The sequence below is a fragment of the Monodelphis domestica genome, chromosome 7 (assembly GCF_027887165.1).
Source record: "Monodelphis domestica isolate mMonDom1 chromosome 7, mMonDom1.pri, whole genome shotgun sequence".
Lineage (NCBI taxonomy): Eukaryota > Metazoa > Chordata > Mammalia > Didelphimorphia > Didelphidae > Monodelphis > Monodelphis domestica.
Genome location: NC_077233.1, coordinates 211,970,937 through 211,990,789, shown reverse-complemented (window position 1 = coordinate 211,990,789; position 19,853 = coordinate 211,970,937). Strand labels below are relative to the sequence as shown.

The 19,853-nt window shown below is 42.4% G+C and overlaps 1 protein-coding gene across 1 annotated transcript in view; it reads left to right on the top strand.

Moving 5' to 3' along the window:
- Positions 1 to 5,313: 5,313 nt before the first annotated feature.
- The window catches only part of SLC29A4 (solute carrier family 29 member 4), a 56,415-nt gene continuing 41,875 nt past the window's right edge, over positions 5,314 to 19,853 (top strand). The window contains exon 1 of the mRNA XM_007498435.3: positions 5,314 to 6,117. The gene's annotated coding sequence lies outside the window, so the exon portion shown is untranslated. The remainder of the gene's footprint in view (positions 6,118 to 19,853) is intronic.

Below are 19,853 nucleotides of genomic sequence, written 5' to 3'. Positions count from 1 at the left end.
ATGGAAGATAAGGGTTTAAAAAGAAAAAAAGAAAGGAAAATGCCCATGGAGTGTCTCATTCTCAGACAACAGTAAGGAGACCATTGTCATTGGATCGAAAAACATGGGATGAACTAGATGACCTCTGAGGCTCCTACCACTTCTTGAGAGTCTATTATTTTATGAGCTTAAATCTTCTGGTTGCTCAGTGGATAGAGAGCAAGGCACTTAACCCTCATTGCCCAGCCCTTACCATTCTTCTGCCTTGGAATCCATATTTAGTGTCAGTTCTAAGACAGAAGGTAAGGGTTTAAAAAGATAGAGGAATATAAAATATATTCAGAGTAGTTGGGAAAGCACTAACTGGGAAGAGAAGGAAAAGTCTGGTGTAGGCTTGAGCATTTGAGCATGGAATTTTGAGAGGCAGAGGTGAGGAAGAAGAATAAGGGCACAGCAATAAAACATACTGGGCCATATATGGAGAATACCAAGTAAGCCAGATTGGCTAGAGTTTAAAGTGTAAGAAGGTGAGTAATGTGAAATTCATCTGCTAGGCTGGAGTCTGTGAAGAGCTTTACATGACAAACGAAAGAGTTTGCATTTGATCCTAGCAATTTCCTTTGTAATCCCATGTACTTTATTTTATGCATTTAAGAGCATTATTCTGAGAAGGGGTCTGTGGGCTTTGCTACACTGCCACAGAGACTCATGACACAAAAGATGTCAAGAATCCCTAATGGGGCAGCTAGGTGGCTCAGGGGATAGAGCATCAGGAAATCCTAGAGTTGGAAATCCTAGATTCAAATGTGGCCTCAGACAACTTCCTAGCTGGGTGACCCTGGCCAAGCCACTTAACCCCCATTGTCTGCTCTTCTGCCTTGGAACCAATACACAGAATTGATTGTAAGATGGAAGGTGAGGGTAGAAAAACAAATCTGATGCTAATTATTTGTGTGTTCTCTTCCTCATTCAATTATGAGCTCCTGAAGGGGATCAAAAACTGGGTTTTGCTTTTACCTGACTATACTAGCACTTAGCACAGTACCTGGCACATAGTAGGCACTAAATAAATGTTTATTGACCAGCAAACTGGCAGCAATAGAAACCCACTGAAGTTTCTTAAACAAGGGAGTGACATGGTCAGACTTGTGCTTTAGGAATATCAATTTATCAGCTGTGTGGAGGATGCATTAGAGAGGGGAAAGATTAGATGCAGGATCAATTAGGAGATTAATGCAGTAATCCAGTAGAAATGTGACAATAGGCTGAACTGGGGTGATAGTTGTGTGGGCATAGTTTAGGGAAATTGATGTGAGGGATGCTGGGGAGGTTGAACCCCCAAGATTTGGTGAGAGGAAAAGAGAGGAAAATGACTCTGAGATTCCCATGTAAATAACTAAAAGGATGATGATGCCCTTGGTGGAAATCAAGAAGTTAGAAAGAGAGGGCAACTAGGTAGTGGACAGACTGCCAGGCTTGGAAATGGGAAGTTCTAGATTCAAATCTGACTGGAGACATCCCCTAGAAGTATAAGCCTGGGCAAGTCCCTTAACCCTGATTGCCTAACCCTTACTGCTCATGTCTTAGAATTGATACTAAGATAGAAGGTAAGAGTTAAAAAAAAGTTAGAAAGAAGGATAAGTGAAAGGGGGGGGAGAAGATAACAAGTTCTGTTTTTCATTCCTTTGGACTTCACACCAGGAACTTCTTCATCCTGGAAGAAAACATCAGTCCTGGAACTCACAACCTTGTCAGTTCCCTCTTGCATTTGAAGTTGCTCCCTTTGACTGGAGAGTGGAAAGATCTTTCTAGAAGTTTATTTGAGGAGAGTGCCCGGGATAGCCAGCTCTTCCTTTCCCATCCAACTGAATTAGACTTCTCTATCATGCCTTTGCCTGGGACTTTCTAGTCTCCCCAATATTCCCACTTTTTTAGCTTCCATTTTTTAAAAACAGTAACAACTCTAAGATGAAAGAGGAAGGGCTAGGCAATCAAGATTAAATGATTTGTCCAGGGTCACACAGCTAAGAAGTGTCTGAGACTAGACATGACCCTGGGTTCTCTGGTCTCCAGGCCTGGTGCCCTATCCACTGTGTCACTTAACTGCCCCCTCAGCTTCCTTTTGGGTTGTCTTTCCCATTAGAATGTCAGCTCCTTGAGCGCAGAGGCTGACTTTCTCTTTGCTTGTATTGTGTTTCCAGTGTTTAGTACAATGCTTGGCACAGCATTAGTAATAATAATAATAATAATAATAATAATAATAATAATAATAATAATAATAATAATAGGGGGAAATGCTTGTTGGCATATGGAGTTTAAGATGCCTATAGGATATCTAAGTAAAATTATGTAGTAGGTCATTTGAAGATGAGGAGGGATGAAGGCTAGATAAGTAGATCTGGAAGTCACTTACATAGAGATGGTAATCTCACCCATTGGAAAGACCTTGAGTCTATATTACATGAGGATGGGCTCAAGGAACCAAGGTTGTTTAGCCTGGAGAAGAGAGGACTTTCAGTGGGTCACAATACTGAAGGACTTGATGGAGATGAGGAATGGGCAGTGATAGAATCAGGATCCTAATGTTCTGAAATCTTGTATTTCTCACTAGTTAGTATTAGTCAAACATAAACTGCAAAATCTGTATTATTAATCAGTTAACCATTCTGTATTATTAATCACTCTTAATGGTTCTATACTGTTCTGATCTGTGTACCAATTTTGTGCTGTTCTGTATTATTAACTGCTATATTATTCTGTATTTATTTTAGTTCTGAACTGTTAGGCATCATTAATTATCTATATTATCTGCCTACTGCACTATGACCTCCGAGACATCCCCTACACTGACAAATGATAGCAAGGAGGGAAAATGGAGGGAAATATGGGACATATGCACAAAGGGCTCTGGCAGTCCAGGGGAATCTCCCCCAAACCTGTGCAAGCTCCTTGTTCCCTTCCTGGTGTCCTCAAGATCACCTATGACATGTTAGATCCAAAACCACATTTCTACCTGGATTTGGACCCTCCTACTCTATGTAACATCCCTTAATGCCCAGGGGTGAGCTATTCTGAGAAAAGGTGGAGATATTCCTGGAATGGGAAGTGACAAGTTCCTAAACCCTCAATAAATACACGAAACCTGATCCACACCTGGGCTACTCCATTTGACCAGGGCTAGGGGACTATGCCATTACCCCTTGGGCTACTCTACCAGCCCCAATGCAACTCTCCTAGCTCCTAGGCTATTTTACCAGCCCAGGCTATTATACTATCTTAAAAATCTCTTCTTTTTTTTGGATCACAAACAATTTCCCCCATTTTTGTTGTCATGAAAAACACACTTCCACACTGGTCATTGTTATAAATGCAAAGTCATACATAACCAAAATTCCAAAATAAAAATCATAAATACACTGATAAGAAAGACAGTTCTTTCTCTGGAGATGGACAGCATTCCCCATCATAAATTCTTCAGGATTGTCCCAGATCATTGCACTGCTGAGAGTAGCCAAGTTTTCCCAGATAATTATCATCCAATATTGCTGTTATTGTATATAATGTTCTTCCAGTTCTGCTTATTTCGCTCTGTATAAATTCCTGTAGATCTTTCCAGCTTTTTCTGAAATTCATCTTGCTTGTCATTTCTTATAACACAATAGTATTCCATTACCAACATGCACCACAATTTGTTTGGTCATTCCCCAATTGATGGTCAACCCTTCAATTTCCAATTCTTTGCCATCATAAAAAAGAGCAGCTATAAATATTTTTATATAAGTGTGTCCTTTCCTCCTTTTTGTTGTCTCGTTGGGATTCAAATTACCAAATCGAAGGGTATGCACAATTTTATAGCCCTTTGGGTAGTTTCAAGTTCCAAGTTGCTCACCAGGATGGTTGGATCAGTTCAAAACTCCACCAACAATGCATTAGTGTCCTAAGTTTACCACTTGACCTCCAACATTTACCATTTTCTTTTGCTGCCATATTGGCTAATCTGATAAGTGTGAGGTGATACCTCAGCTTTGATACCTCTTCTTCTTTAAATAAAATTCATTCATACTTTGGGACTGAACAGTTTTGAGCCCCCCATTCTTGGGGTGAGACCCTGTTACAAATTTAAGTATGTTTTCCCACAACAGACTGCCATATAAACAATGGGGTATCTAGTTGGCATAGTGGATAGATGCTGGGTCTGGATTCAGAAGACATATTTCTGATTTAAAATCCAACCTCAAAAAAAAAAAGAAAAGAAAAGATATATCTATAGAAACGTTTGTAAGAAAACAGTAAGAACATTTTAGTAATGTGAAAAAAAAATCCAACCTCAAACACTTTACTAGCTGTGTGACCCTGGCCAAGACACTGTTTGCCTCAGTTTATTCATCTGTAAAATGAACTGGAGAAGGAAGTGGTAAACTACTATATCTGCCAAGAAAACTCCAAAAGGAATCATAAGGAGTCAGAAACAACTGAACAATATAGGGAAAAATAAGACTTGTTCAATTTGATTCCTTAGGGCAGAAACAAGAACAATGAGTAGAAATTGCAAAGAGACAATTTTTGGCACAATGCATGTTTGGGGCAATGGAAGTTTCCGGCAATTAGAATTGTATAAAGAAGAATAGCCTATTTTTTTAGGTGCCTAGGTTTCCCTCATTGGAGGTCTTTAAGCAGAGACCTATTAAGATGATCATTTGTTGGGAATGTAATAGTGAGGATTCCTTTCAAGGATGGGTTGAACTAGATTGTTTCTAAGGTCCCACCAATCCTTAAAATTCTGCATTTCTGTAAGCTGATGAGATCACCAAGAAATAGTGTAGAGAAAGAAGAGAATCAAGAACAGATCTCTGAGAAATACCTCTCTCTCTGACCCCTGCCTCCACCACATTAGGAGACCTGGATGATTATCCAGCAAAGGAGATTGAGAAGGAACACAGAGGAACTAGGAGACAGCAATGTCACAAAAGGCTAAGCAGAAAGGAGAACAGTGTCACCAAAGCCTGAGGATCGGAGCAGGGGTGAACTATCTCAAGTTGCAGAGAAATCAAGAAGAATGAGGACTCCAGACAGGGCCATGGGATTTACCTATTATGAGACCTTTTGGCAACACTGGAGAGTTTAGCTGAGTAGTGAGGGCAGAAAGCCAGCTTGCAAAGGTTAAGGTGTGAGCTCTGAGGAAGTCTCTTTTCCCTTCAAAGCCACCTTTGGCATCAGTTTTCACCTGACTTGACCTTTGTAACAGTACAGGGAGATAATGAGGATGGGGAAGAAACACACGATGTTCTGTGGAGTCACTCCCTCAGGGCTGGCACAAGAGAAGAACCTCAGGCTTGAAGAGGCAAGCAGGCTGGCTTAGTGGGGAGGACAAATAGGGAGAAGCTAAGTCAACCTTTCTGAGGGCCTCCTCTGAGCCTGTTTCTTGCAGGGCCCCTCCCCTCCCTGGGGTGGCAGGCCGCTGGAGAGCATGCTCGTTAGAGGTCCTGCTGAGACTGACCATCAGGCTACCCCAAGGCCGCCCCACCCATGACTATACCTGGTGTAGTAATGCCAACTTCAGGGTTTCCAGGGTCCTGACTGCCTCTCCATTTCCATCACAGCCACCTGCGGGTTCAAACCCGAGACGGGACGGATAGGGGAGGGAGAGGGCTGCCGGGGCGGGGGGAGAGGGGGGAGGCGCGAGAGAGAGCGATTGGAAGAGAGAGAGCTGGAGAAGAGGAGGAGGAGAAGGCAGGCAGAGGACCAACCTCAGGCATCGCCCGTGCAGCCCGCCGGCGCTACCTCGCCGGCTTTCGCACATTCATTCTCTCATACACTGACACACGCGCTCACACTCGGCGATTGTCCTACTACCCCCGCCCCCAGCCCCCAGGCCGGGTGATTCGGCGGCTCCCCCCACATCTCCTCCCCCGCTGGGGAGCATCGCAGGGAGCCCCGGGCTAGCTGCATGGAGCTGGCTGAGGGGCGCAGAGAGGCGGCGGCAGCGGCGGTGGTTGGGGCATGGCTCAGACTGCCCGGCTGAGAGCTCCCGGAAGGCGGCGGCGGCGACGGCGGCGCTGACTGAGGTGGGGGACAGAGTGGGGGGAGCTGCAGTACCCCCAAGGCGGTGGCGGCCGGTCCCCCCAGCCCGGTCCCGAGGTAAGAGTCACCGACAGGCGACTAACCTGTTGGAGCCCTTTGTCTGCGGCGGCTAGGCTCCAAGGACAGCCTAGTACGGGAAAGGGGCCGAAGGGAAGGGGGCTAGGTTTTGAGCAGACCTAAAGGAGCTTGTGGGGACCTTTGCCCCTAGGGGTCTGAGCAAGAGCCAGCCAGACTGTCAGGGAATATGGAGCTGGATACATGGGACTTGACCCATCATGACCCCCAACTATTGTTCCGTTCCGGGACCCTGCCTAATTCTGGGAGCTCTGTGACTACCTTCTTCAAGACCTAGTACCCCTGGCTTGGGGGTAAAACAGACTCTTTATACGTGCTAAAACATAGTGTGACCCCCCCCCCCCCAATCTCGCCGCCAGCCCCTCCCCATCCAAGGTCCTGGCTGGGTGCCAGTTGGGCGTATCCGGGGCTCCCCCTGGTGGTGTGTGGGTTGGGGAGGCAGAGCCTTCTATGTTAAGGGACAGATTTCCCCCTCCCCGGGCCATGGTGAGGGAGGAAGGGAGAGAAGGAGAGTCCGGTGTCTCGCTGGGGAGACAGCGACGTTTTATCTCTGTAAGGGCTGGGCTCGGTCGGAGCCAACTAGGGGGTGGGGGGCCGTGAAAGAAGGGAGCTGCTTGGGCACTTTGTTGACTGCTCTAAAGCCAACGTACCTAAGGTGGTTCACACAAGACTTGCTGGAAGAAATTCACCAACCCATCAGCCTATACCTTCCCTAGGAAGGTCCACAGGTAATACTTTGCCAAATTCACCACATACTTGCCCCCCCACACCCCCCCGAGGATGGCTACTTGACCCGACCAGGGTCTAGTCCCAATGCTGTGTGGACTGTGTGGCCGGCAGCACTCCTTTAATTCCCAGAGGGCATCAGCCGGGAGGTCAAAGGGGGTCCCTGTCCCATCCCCCAACCTAGCGGATTGCCAGTCCCAAGGCGTCCTTGCCAGACTAATAGCCTCATGCATTTTTCCGTTCGACATCCAACTCTGCGCAAGAAATTGTGGCAGCCCTGAAGGGCACCGAGAGGGCAGGACACAGACACGGGTGAGGGAAGCAAAAGGGGTGAGAGAGGGCCCATTTGTTTTTACCCGCCCCCACTCCCAAGTTAGCATTTCTGCAAAGTCTCTCCTCTTTTTCTTTGAAAATGTAGCTCTTCCCTTCAGTGGTAGCCCAGAATCGGCCGCTGAAGATCCTACTTGCCCTTAAATTTCATGAGCCTTCAATAATTTCAGCATCTCTTCAGAGATATTGCTAAGCTAGGGTATCTTCCTCTTGCCTTCGCTATGCCCCCTTCCAGCTTCCCAGCCAGCCCTCGGGCTTTCAACTCTTAGGAAATAGTGGTTTCTACTTTAAGTTTTTCACTTGGGGTTGCATAGTAGCAAGAGGGGGCATATACGCTGCGCGGTACTTTACTATAAAGGTAGATTGGCCAGACCCGGTGGAAAGTTGTTGGTTCCGGGTTGGCCATGAGGATTATGACAGCGTTAGGCTCTGAGCGAGCCTGGCGTAAACTAGCTATTCATAAACCTTGAGTTGGTAGATGACGTGGAAACCCAATGCTACTTTTTCTATGAGAGTTTGCTTGGGCTTCACATGTTTTCAGTCAGTCGCCTGTGCTGTTTGGTGTTTGAATGTAAGCTGTTTTATCTGTGAGTCTGTGCTTGGGGTGTGGGGGGGGGGCAGTGAAGGATGGGAGGGGGTGGAGTCTGCTGAAAGGAATTAGCAAAAGGTTAATGATGCATGACTCTTCTCTGCATGAAAGAAGAAACATTTCCCTTTTGATTCTAGCCAAAAAAAGTGAGGGGTTTCTCTTTGACTTTGGGAAGGTGCTTAGTGGGAAAGGACGAATTAAAAACCTTGTGGCCTCTTATACAAAGGCTGGGCTGCATTCTGCCAGCCTCCATAAACAGCATGGTTCAGGAGCATATGGGTTCAAATTCTGACCCTTCCAATTTACTTCCTGGGTCACCTTGGCCAAGTCGCTTAATTTCTCTTGATCTTTTATTTTTCCATCTGTAATATGATGACCCCTAAAGATCCCTTCCAAATGTAAAGCTCTGATCCTCTGATACACTGCAAGAATTGTTAACCTTTTTTTTTTTTGTCATGGATCCCTTTGGTAATCTGATGAAATCTCTGGATCCCTTCTCAGAGTAAGGCGGTGTTGTTGGGTTTTGTTTGTTTTTTGTTTTTACAGTTGAAGAGGAAATGCTAAATTTAAGTTAGAGGTTATTGAAAATATGGATGTAATTTTTTCCCCATCCAAATTCACAGACTCACTGGAATCCATCCCTGTACCCCAGGTTAGGAACCTGTGAACTGTAGATTCCTTAAAGAGATTAAGTATTCATGCCTACTTATAAATAGGGTTATCATCCAGAGAAGAAATCTCCCAGCCTGATTTTTCAAATTAGATTCAATTTGTCTTTTGCCATGGGGAGTTGAAGAAAAGACTTTAGGAACCTGGGCCAAAGTCAGGTCTTGGAGAGTGATGTCACATTCTATTCCAAATGCCTGGCTCCAAGACAACAGATGTGGCCCAAAGAGCTGGGCTGGCAAGACTCTCACTTCCATGATGGATGGTGAAAGTTATAAGTAGGGCTGGGAGGTCCAGAGGGAGCAGATCTCCTATGGGAACTGTAGGCGTGAAAGAGATGAATGACCCATAGAAAGCCCAGAAACCTTGTGTTTGGAAGATTCTGATCCCATTAAGACTCAAAGCAGCATTGGGTGGGAGTGGGCTGGGGGAGGGGTGGCAGAGAGCACAATATAAGTTAGACTAGATGTTCTTGAGTTAGCTTATCATTAGCAAATGCTATTTTGAGGACCTGCTGGACAGTCTGGACTCAGCCTTGTGGAAAAGTACACTAAATAAATCAAGCTGGACCTGTGTTTTTAACTCACCCTTCCCCCACCAAAGAATAAAGACCAAGGCACTGAACTATGGCAGATGAAATCTGCATTCTTTGCTGCTCACCCAGCATAAATAAGTTCAGCCTGGCCTGGGCTGCATCATTCAGCCAAAGAGATCCAGGGTGGCTTTGGTATTTATGCTAGGCCTGGAACTCATCTTTGTCAGAGGTCTTTTGCCATCATGCCCAGGATAGGAAATGTTTGGTCCTCCCATGAGGATGCTCAGTGAGAATAAGTAACACCTCTCTGAAATCCTTTTGCAAAACTTATATGGAGGTGAGAGGGGAGGAGATTCTCTCATGTAGCATTATCTCCTGGCCCTGTGACTGGACTGTCATAGAATCATAGGATTCTGAGCAGGAAGGAATCTCAGAGGCCAAATAGTACAAGTCTCTATTTTACAGATGAGAAATCTGAGACCCTGAGGAAAAGGGAATTTCTCAACCAAGGTCATAGAGGTAGTAAGTGGTAGAGCTTGAATTTAAAATGAAGTTACCAGGTGCCAATAGACTTCATTTCCCATTAAACCATGAACCATTCCAACCTTCTACTTCCCAACCAAGGCTATATTTAAACGTTGTGGCCCTAGATTGAGAGTTGGAAGGAAAGCATCTCCATTTAATTCAATTCCCTTATTTTATGGTGAAGGAAACTGAGACCCATGAACGTTAAGGGAATAATCCAAGGTCACACAAGGAGTAAGCATCAGAGGTGGAATTTTAACCCAATGTCCTATGACTAATAGTTGGTGTTTTATTTTTTCAAAGCCTTTTCTTTAAAATCACCAGATAGAGTAGAATTGTTTGTCAACTCTGGCAACGTGGAGAAAGGAGAGGAGGGAGACAATATGGATCATGTAACTTTGGGAAACATGTATAAATGTGTTATTGGAATAAAATAAAGATAAAAATTTTAAAATATACTAAAATCACTAGATAAAGAATTTCCGAAGTCTTGGGGTAGGGGTAGGGGGTGGAGGTTAGTGGATAGAGGGATAAACTGGGAGTCAGGAAGATCTGGGCTCAGATTTTGTCTCTGGAAATTACTGTATGATCATAGGAAGTCATTTTACTTGTCTTAGCTGCAGTATTTTCATCTGTAAAATGGAGATAACACCTTCTCTTGGAGAGTTGTTAAGAGCTACAAATAAGATAATGAATGCAGCCAAATGGAATAACTATTGGTAGCCTGCTCCTACATGTCATGAAATTCTGAGCTCTGCCTCCTGTCCACTTGTCTTGCTCTGTCCTATATAAAGACAGTAGTAGTATGTGCCTGGTTGCAATCATGCTCTCTTTCTAGTAACCCCTTTGCATACAGAGTGACCAACTTGTGAGTTAGTAATCAAGTTCCAGTTTCTATCTCCATCTCTTTATGTCTCACTCCTTTAAAAAATTTTTTTCAAACTCTTACCTTCTATCTTGATTCTAAGGCAGAAGAGTGGTAAGGGCACTCACCCTTAAGGGTAGGCAACTGACATTAAGAACTTGTCCAGGGTCACACAACTAGGAAATGTCTGATGCCAGATTTGAACCCAAGTTCCCCAACTCCAGATTTGGCACTCTATCCACTATGCTACCTAGTTGCTACCCATGTCTCCTAGTTGAATATAATTTCATTCTACTTTAAGGGGCGGGGTTGAAGGAATACTAAATCTGATAAGAGGTAGACTCTGTGTGCTGAACTCCCATGCTCCACTTCCTATAATACAAGAATTTTAAAAAATGCTTACTTTCCATGTTGGAGTCTATACTTTGTATTGTTTCCAAGGTGGAAGAGTGGTCAGGACTCACTGGGGGTTAAGTGACTTGCCCAGGGTCACCCAGCTAGGAAGTATCTGAGGATAGATTTGATTCCAGGATCTCCTGTCTCTAGGCTTGACTCTCAACCCCTTGAGCCACCCAGCTGCCCTGTAACACAGGGATTCTTAACCTTTCTTGTGCCCTTGACCCTTCTGTCAGTCTGGTGAAACCTAGGAGCCCCTTCTTAGAATGATGGTTATTGTCTTATATCCATCTTTGAGGGAATTACTAAAATTCCTTTAGAGGTTAGGGAAAATGAAGATGTAACATTGACACCCTTGAAATCTATACATGAACTTTTGGGGAGCCCATGGGTCCTAGGTCAAGAGACTGCTTATCTAACAGATGCTAGAAAATCAAAGATTTTGCCATTGCTATGGGCTGAAATTGAAACTATGACTTAGACATTTTTGAGTGGATCCCTCTGAAATTCTGTGAAGGATTGTAGGGGTTGAGGTATAAGGCAACAGGAAGCAGTCAGTTCAGAGTACAACCTCATTGGGTCACTCACCACCAACTCCAAATCAGCCCAATTGAGAGTGGCACATTTGAGTCTTCTTGAATCAAACGCAGTAGTAGCCTTAGCAACAATTCATCATTCCAGTGACTTGGCTGGCATCTCCTGGTAGCAGTTGGGGTGATTGCTTTTGGGGATCCACCTGTACATAATGTTGATAATTTAGTGCTAAGGGCACTGATGCTAAGCCATCAGAAGCCATAGAAGTTCCACATGGGTCTGGCTCTTGAACTGACATGGAAATAGCTGGAAAGTGGATCTCTAAAGAAGCAGTAATGTGACCACAGTTTTCCATGGGGTAAATCAGTGGTTCTCAAAGTTCTTGGTCTTCAGACATCTTTATACACTTAAAAATTATTGAGAAACCAGGGCAGCTAGGTGACTCATGGATGGAATAACTATCAGGCCTGGAGAAGGGAGGTTCTGGCCTCAAATCTTCTGCCTTGGAGCAGATACTAAGTATCTTTTTTTCTTAAACGCTTACCTTCCATCAATCAATCCTGTGTATTGGTTATAAAGCAGAAGAGCAGTAAGGGCTAGGCAATAGGGGTTAAGTGACTTGCCCAAGGTCATAGTGCCAGGAAGTGTCTGAGGCCAGATTTTTACCCAGGACCTCCCATTTCCAGGCCTGGCTCTCAATCCACTGAGCTACCCAGTTGCCCCCTTTTTTTCTTACTAAGTATCTATTCTAAAACAGAAGGTTTAAAAAATTTATCAAGGATTAATCATCCCCCCCCCATCAAGCTCTTTTATTTGGGTTGGTTATATCCAAGAGTATTCTGATAAATGTTTAACAAATGGATCTCAGAGGGGGAAAAACAGTACATGGGATGCATTTTCATATTTAATCTGCAAATTAACATTTTCTCCATCACTTTCTTAAGTCTAAGCAATCAACAAAACAATAAACTGAGTCCTATTTGTAGCTTTAGGCAATTTCTAAGTGATAAATGGTCCCACTGAAAATTGAACAATAGGTTCTCTGGACCCTCTGAGCTGTGTGTGACTGGCACACCTTGGATTATAGCTAGTAATATTTACCACATTAAAAATGAATACATCTTAATTCTATTATGAAAAGGGTTTTGATTTTTGTAGATCTTCTGAAAAGGTAATAATAACAATAATGATGTTACCATCAGTAGTAATAGTTACCATTTATGCTGTTCATACTATGTGTCAGACACTATGATAAACACTTACAATTACTATCCCATTTGATTCCTCACAACAACCCTGGGAGGAAAGAGCTATTATTATCCCCACTTTATAGATTAGGACACTGAGGAAAAGAGAGGTTAATTGACTTGCCCAGGATCACCCAGCTAGTAAGTGTCTGAGGCTAAATTTGGACTCAGGTCTCCCTAACTCCAGATATTCCATCTCAGCACAAACCATGCTTTTAGAAGCCTGGGATAAATTGTTTACCATTATTGGAGGACTAAAAAAAAAAACCTCATACAAGTACCTCAGGGAAAATGGTGCTCAATTTGGAATGTGTCAGTGGTTAAGATAATAAGATAGAATTTTTAAAATTTAAATGTTTTATCAGTATTTATTGTTGTTTTTATTTCATCACATCCCAATAACCAACTCCCCCCAAACCCGTATCATTTACAAAGAAAAATAGTTAAGAAAAGTCAACTGACATTTTGATTGTGTCTGCAGTATAAGTGGCATTCCAGACCATTCCTTCAAGGAAGGAAATCCACTTCATCATCAACCAACTGGAATCAGGATTGGTTATGTGATAATATGAATTCTAATGTTTTAAAGAAAATAAAATCCTTCCTTTCTATCCTAGACTCCAAGACAGAAGGGCAAGGGCTAGGCAAAAGGGGATAACTGATTTGCCACAGGCCATATAAAGCAGAAGCTAGGCTATATGATTTGAACTCAAGTACTCCTGACTATAGGCCTGGTGCTCTATCCACTGTGCCACCTAGCTTCCCCCTGATATCTTTTAATATTGTTTTTACTGTTAGAGCCTTGAGTTTGAATCTTCTTACTTGGTGAGTCTCTAATGTTCTTGGCCTCTCTTTTTCTGACTAGAGTTGAGTTTCAGATTTCAAACCACCCTCCTGGTCCCCTATCCCCAAACCTCTTGTCAGGAGACACATCAGAAAGCCTTCTTTGTTTAATTATTTTTATTAACCTGAAAGCACTTATTATGAAGAGCTGGAGAAATGCACTCCAACGTTGGAGTGGTTCTTTGCCATCATATGGAAAGGCTCAACTATCTTTGTTTGAACTGTGTGAGGAGACCTGAAAATCTGGGGAAAGCTTCTGTCTCTAGAAGAACTTCAGTACATGATTTTCGGCCCACCAGAAAGTGGGCAAGAGGTTGGTGTCTGCTCACTGTGCAAACTTTGGGAAAGAGAAGGACATTGATAGATTGTCCCCCATTGGCCCCCAGATCCACTCCAACAGGGCGATGATAAGTCATCTTAAGGTGATACCTGGGAACATTAATTTTAAGATGGAAGAAGAGTGGCATATCTATCTTTGATGTATACCAGGCCTGCCTCTAGCCAGCTTCTCATTGAATCTAGAACTCCCTGGGTCACTAAATTCACAGACAGGAGGGACCACCCCTTTGGCATTTTCTCGGAGTGAAGCAGTCTAGCCTTTGAGATGCTGATGGTGAGACCCAGAGGGGAAAGAACAGAGGCTTTCTTGTGTCTGGAAGAAGGCAAGCCTTGTTGGAGACTTCAGAACCAAGATTCGGGGTGGATTGGAAGGAATACAGAGGAGAGCAGTAAAAACAGCTGGAGCTGGAATGGTTGACTTGAAAGGCAAGATTAAAAGCTGCTGGGGGGAAGCTTTTGGCTGAACAGTAAGCAAAAGGAAGAAATGATCAATGTCTTGGCTTGTCTCCCAGAGCCAAAGTATGCCACCTTCTTCTAATTTCATCTCTGATGAGCTTTGACCCAACCCTATTATATGCACATCCACCCCAGGTGACAAACACAGACATTTATTATTCACATGTTGGTCCCCATCCCATCCTATCCTCTCACCAGGAACAGGAATCTGACATCAATCAATATATTGAGTGCCTGCTGTGTAGGAGACACTGTGGGGGATCCTAGCTCTGAAAGGAAAATTCAGCCCAAGAAACCAGTGATCTGATGTTCTTAGTGACTTCTGTTATTTCCTATATTGCCTGACCTGCGCAGTGCTAATACTTTTATCCTGACCATCTCAGTTAGCCAGAACTGTTCCTGCTCTGAAGGGTCTTCCTGTCACAGAGCTCAGGACACCAATACAAATCTAGAGATTTGTGGGGGGAGGTGATTATGGTGAGGGCAGAGTAGTAGAGTCTCAGGAATGCTGAACTTGAATCTCTGGACAGCCTTTCATTCATTAGTATTCCAGAACAAAGGTTCTTAACCTGGGGTCTCTGAACACAGATGGAAAAAAAATTACATTTTTATTCCTACCAACTTTGTACAGAAATTTAGCATTTCCTTTAATTATTCATTTAAAAAACAATTATTCTGAAAAGGTTCCCCAGATTGGGAACCAAAGGGTTCTATAGCACCCCAACCCCCCAAAGATTAGGAATCTCGGTTTTAGAAAAAAGAGGCATTATGGTAGAAGGGCTAGAATCCTGGACCTGGCATTAGAAGATGCAGAGTTGAATTCTTCTTCCCTCACTTGCTAGTGGAGCAATACTGGGCAAGTCATTTAAAGACTTTGAGCCTCATAGTCTTTATCTGTAAAATGAGAACAATAATAATTCCCACCCTAAAGAATTATTGTGAGATCAAGTGATTTAGTGTGGACAAAGCACTTTTCAAGTCTTAAAGCATAATAATATAAATATGAGTCCTCATTCTCCAGAGAGGATTTCTTTAGGATACATTTGTGGTCATTGTAAACAATAGAGGAGGCAGGATGGCTTACTGCCAGTGCCCTCCTCTTTCAGAGGCCTAGTGTATTAGCTCTCAGGACAGTTGGTTAAATTGACTTGGTTGGTTGAGGTAAGGGGATGGGATGAAAGCTGGCACTAAGGTGTTTTTACAACTTCCCTATGTAGGTGGCCTTCATTCTCCCCAACTTTTATGGAAGAGTTTTAACCAGAGTCAAAACTCAGCAATATTGCAGGGCACATTTCATGTTGTCCATTCAGTTGTGCTTTTAGCTCAAGGCTTTCTCATATCTGGAGGGAGACTTTACAACTTGAAGAGGAGAGCCCAGTGAATTCATGACTATCAATCAACAGGTAATTCTTGAGTACCTATCAAGAACAAGGAACTGGTTGGAGTGGCATGAAATATAGTGGCACATCACTTTCCTTGAAGCCTCAATATTTGGAACACATTCAGGGAGAAAGAAAAAAATGGGCCTTGGACCAAGCAAAAATAAATGTCATAAAGCTCATGCATTTTATTTAGAGGACAGACTTTCAGGACCCCCAATCTGAACCCATTTATTCTTTTTTCTAAAAATTAATTTTATTAATGTATTTTGTTTTTGCATTACCTTTATTTCTGATTGTTGCCCTATATTGTGAGCCCTCCCTTATATGAGAAATAAAAAGAAAGATAAAAAATAGCCATTCAGCAAACCTAATACATCAGCTGAATCTGACAATATATGTGATTGAATCCATTTGCTATACAGTCCTAATAAACTTCATAATCTGGCTTCCTTGCCCATAGAAGATTAGAAACAACAAATTAGAAGGAGCTGTGAAGAGGGAAATGGGACTGCTAGAGTTAGCCATACTGACAGCAACCAGAGGTTATGTTCGTACACATGCACACATACACACACACACACAAACACAACTGATGTCAGAATGGAAAAAAGCCTAGCAGTTGGGGACCACTGAATGTAGGGGGAAACTAACATACTTCCACAGCCCCAATCACTATGTTATAACACAGTGCAATCATTGATATTCATGGTGATTATCCTGAGCCTTCAAGAAAAGGTTGAATTATGTTGTGTCCTCTGTTTAAGAAGGCAGAGTAGTGAATAATGCATTTTTAAAAGACTTCTATCACAAATTATTAAAATCAAGAGCTTTGACACTTAAAGGGTAAAGTGGCACAGCTCAGGGTCCAGTAACGCTGAATAAATGAAATGTCCCTATACTAAGCAATGTAGGAGACAGCCTACCTTGGTATAAAGAGCACTAAACATTGAGCAAAAAGATCTAGCCAAGTTCTAGTCTTGGCTATGCCACTAAGTTATTGTATATCTTTAGGCAAGTTATTTCCTGTCTCTGGCCCTCAATTCCCAATGCTGTAAAATAAGGAGGGTTAGGACTATGTCATCTCTAAAATCCTTTAGAGACTGAGTACCCAAACTGCAGCTCTCATATTGCATGTGAGCCATTCCCTTATTCCATGTGGGGGAGGGAAGAAGTGCTTCCATTGGGATGCTGGGCATAGGGGTGGGTGATGAAAGAAATGTCCTCAGGCATTCATGGAGGGGAGCAGCCCCCTCTGGCATGCATGCCATAGATTCACCAACACAGCTAGGGCTTATGTGTTTATGTATCTTTATATTCTAGGTCCCTTAAGGACCTTACCTTCTGGTGAGCTGTCCATGGTATTAAGAGAAAATTATATCACAGAAGAATAACGTTCACAGCTAATTCTAGAATCTTTTATAGTCTTTTACTAGGATTGTTTGCACATTTTAAAATCCATTGATTTGGATTTCACCTTCTTCCTGCCTCTCCTCATTCTCTGTTGGAGATTCTGAAAGGGAGTCAATAATCTACCCTGAAAATGTCTGGAGCTGGTAACCAATAAATACGATTTAAAAAACCTAAATTTATAGCTGGACAAGAACTTAGAGATCATCTACCCAGTGCTTTTATTTTCTAGATGAGGGGTTAAGTCCTAGAAAGTCCATTTTTTTACCTATGCTACTCAGCAACTGAGGCAGGATCTCTGATTCTGAATCCAATGAACTTTCCAGTATATCATATTGCCTTATTCAGGTACAGAGCAGAGGATCACCATCCTAGAGTTGGAGGGAACTCAGAGACCATTTATTCCTCTTTCCCTCATTTTACAAATGAGGAAACTGAGGCCCGAGGACTTACAGGTGATAAGCATCAGAGGAAGAATTTGATCCAAAGTCCTCTGATTCCAGAATCAGTGCTCTATACATAATACCATGTACTTGCTTATGCCTTTGGGTTCCAGGATGATCTATTTCCCAAATCTTTATTTTTCTTTACCCTTGGGTTAGGTTGAAAAAAAAAAGGTCATATTTTCAAAGGGTGAGAGGTCCACATCCTCACTGGTTTTGGTCTAATTGGGGGAATAGAGTACATACAGTAGAGTGGATTCTTTCTCAAATTAGCATGTATATGTGTTAGAATGTAAGCCCCTTGAGGGCAAGAACTCTTCTTTGTTTTTGTCTTCATGCTCCCAGTGCCAAGCATAGTGACTTGTGCATCATAGATGTTTAATCAATGCTTGTTGACTTGAATTGGGTTGGCTTTCACTTCTTCAGTTCTACCTTCCTGAGCTGGTCTTTTTTGGTGAAGTCAAAGCACAGAATCCTGTGACAGCTGAGGGCCATATTGGGGATGGGAGGGAGGAGGAGGGAAGAGCTTACAAAGATTTTTGTTGTTGTTGTTTAGTCATTTTAGTTTTGCCCAACTCTTCACAACCTTATTTGGGGTTTTCTTGGCAAAGATACTGGAGTGATTTGCCATTTCCTTCTCTGGCTCATTTGACAGGTGATGAAACTTAGACAAACAGGGTTAATTGACTTGTCTAGAGTCACAAAGCTTAAGTATATGAGAACAGATTTGAATTCAAGTATTCCTGACTCCAGGTCCCAGGCTCTATCCACTTTGCCACCTACCTGCCCCTTACAAAGGCATGTCCAGCCTTTAGAAGGCGTCAGCTTGAATTGGGCTGGGAAATGTTTTCCCTACTTCCCTCTAAAGGAAAAAGGGGAAATTAAGGTTTCAATTAACAAGAAAGATTAGACTGAAAGAACATAGAAACTATGAAGTAGTTGAATACTGGAACATATTTTTCAGAGGAGCTAATATAATTTCTCATCCTGAGGAGCTTTAGGAATCGGATAACAATAATGATGAAGATGATGATGATGAAGATAATAACTCATATTCATATTTATATAATTAGTGACTGGGCATGTCCTTTAACTTCTTGGGGCTCTAGGCAACTCAGCCTTCAATGGTAGAGGGAGTTCTCTTCTAGTTCCCTACATCTTTGAGTCTAGTTCCTAGTCCCTAAGATTATTTTATGATTTATGAAATACTTTTGTCACAACAGCCCCTATAAAATAGCGAAATTATTTTTATTCCCCTTTTATGGGTGAGGAAACTAAGGCTCAGAAAAGTAAATAATAATAAGAATATTTACATAGTGCTTTAGGGATTATGAAGCACTTTACATATTTTATCTCATTTGGTCCTCATAAAATTTTTGAGATAGATGCTATTATAACTATATTTTCCAGATGAGCCTGAGGCAGGTTAAGTGATTTGTCTAGTGCAGCTGTATTCAGAGGCAGAATTTGAACATGGGTCTTCCTGACTCTAAATTCAACATTCTGCCTACTGCCTTAAGAGACTTTCAAATTTGGCCTCAGAGGTTTCATAGCTGTATGACCCTGGGCAAGTCACTTAATCCCATTTGCCTAATCCTAATCCTTCTGTCTTAGAGTTGTTACCAAGACAAAAAGAAGGGTTAAAAAAAGAGAAAAACATTAAAGGATTGTCAAGGAATGACTAGACAATCATCTACCTTAGTTCCAAATGCTAGGGGATGGGCTAAATGAGTTCTAGGATCCCTGACTAGCTTTTTAATTTTGTGCTTCCATGTTCTAAAAATTACTAAACTGTACATACCCTTCTATCCAGAGGTACTACTACTAGGTCTATACCCCCAAAGAGATCAAAGAAAGAAGACAGGATCTATATTCACAAATAATATTTATAACTCCTTTTTTCCAATGGCAAAGAATTGGAAAATGAAGGAGTACCCATCAATTGGGAAATGGCTAAATGAGTTATGAATTATAAATAAGATGGGAGAACCTGAGCAAATCACTTAACCCCCATTGCCTAGCCCTTAACACTCTTTTGCCTTACAACACTGGTTCTCAGATGGAAGGTAAAGGTTTAAAAAATGATAATAAAATTATAAATAAATTAATTAAATAACATTTTTCAATTAAAAACTAATAAAAATAAATAAATATAATGAAATATCATTGTGAGGTAAGAAATGATGAAGGGAATGGTTTCACAGAAACATGGAAAGACTCCTATGTTCTGATGCAGAGGGAATGTGAAGAACCAGGAAAAGAGTAACAACAGTATTGGAATGACAACTTTGAAAGATTCAGGAACTGTGATCAATGCAGTGACCAGCCACAATTCCAAAGAGTCCATAGAATGGGCAGCTAAGTGACTCAGTAAATACAGAGCCACTATTGTATAATGGGATGGGAGGTCCTGGGTTCAAATTCTGACCACAGAC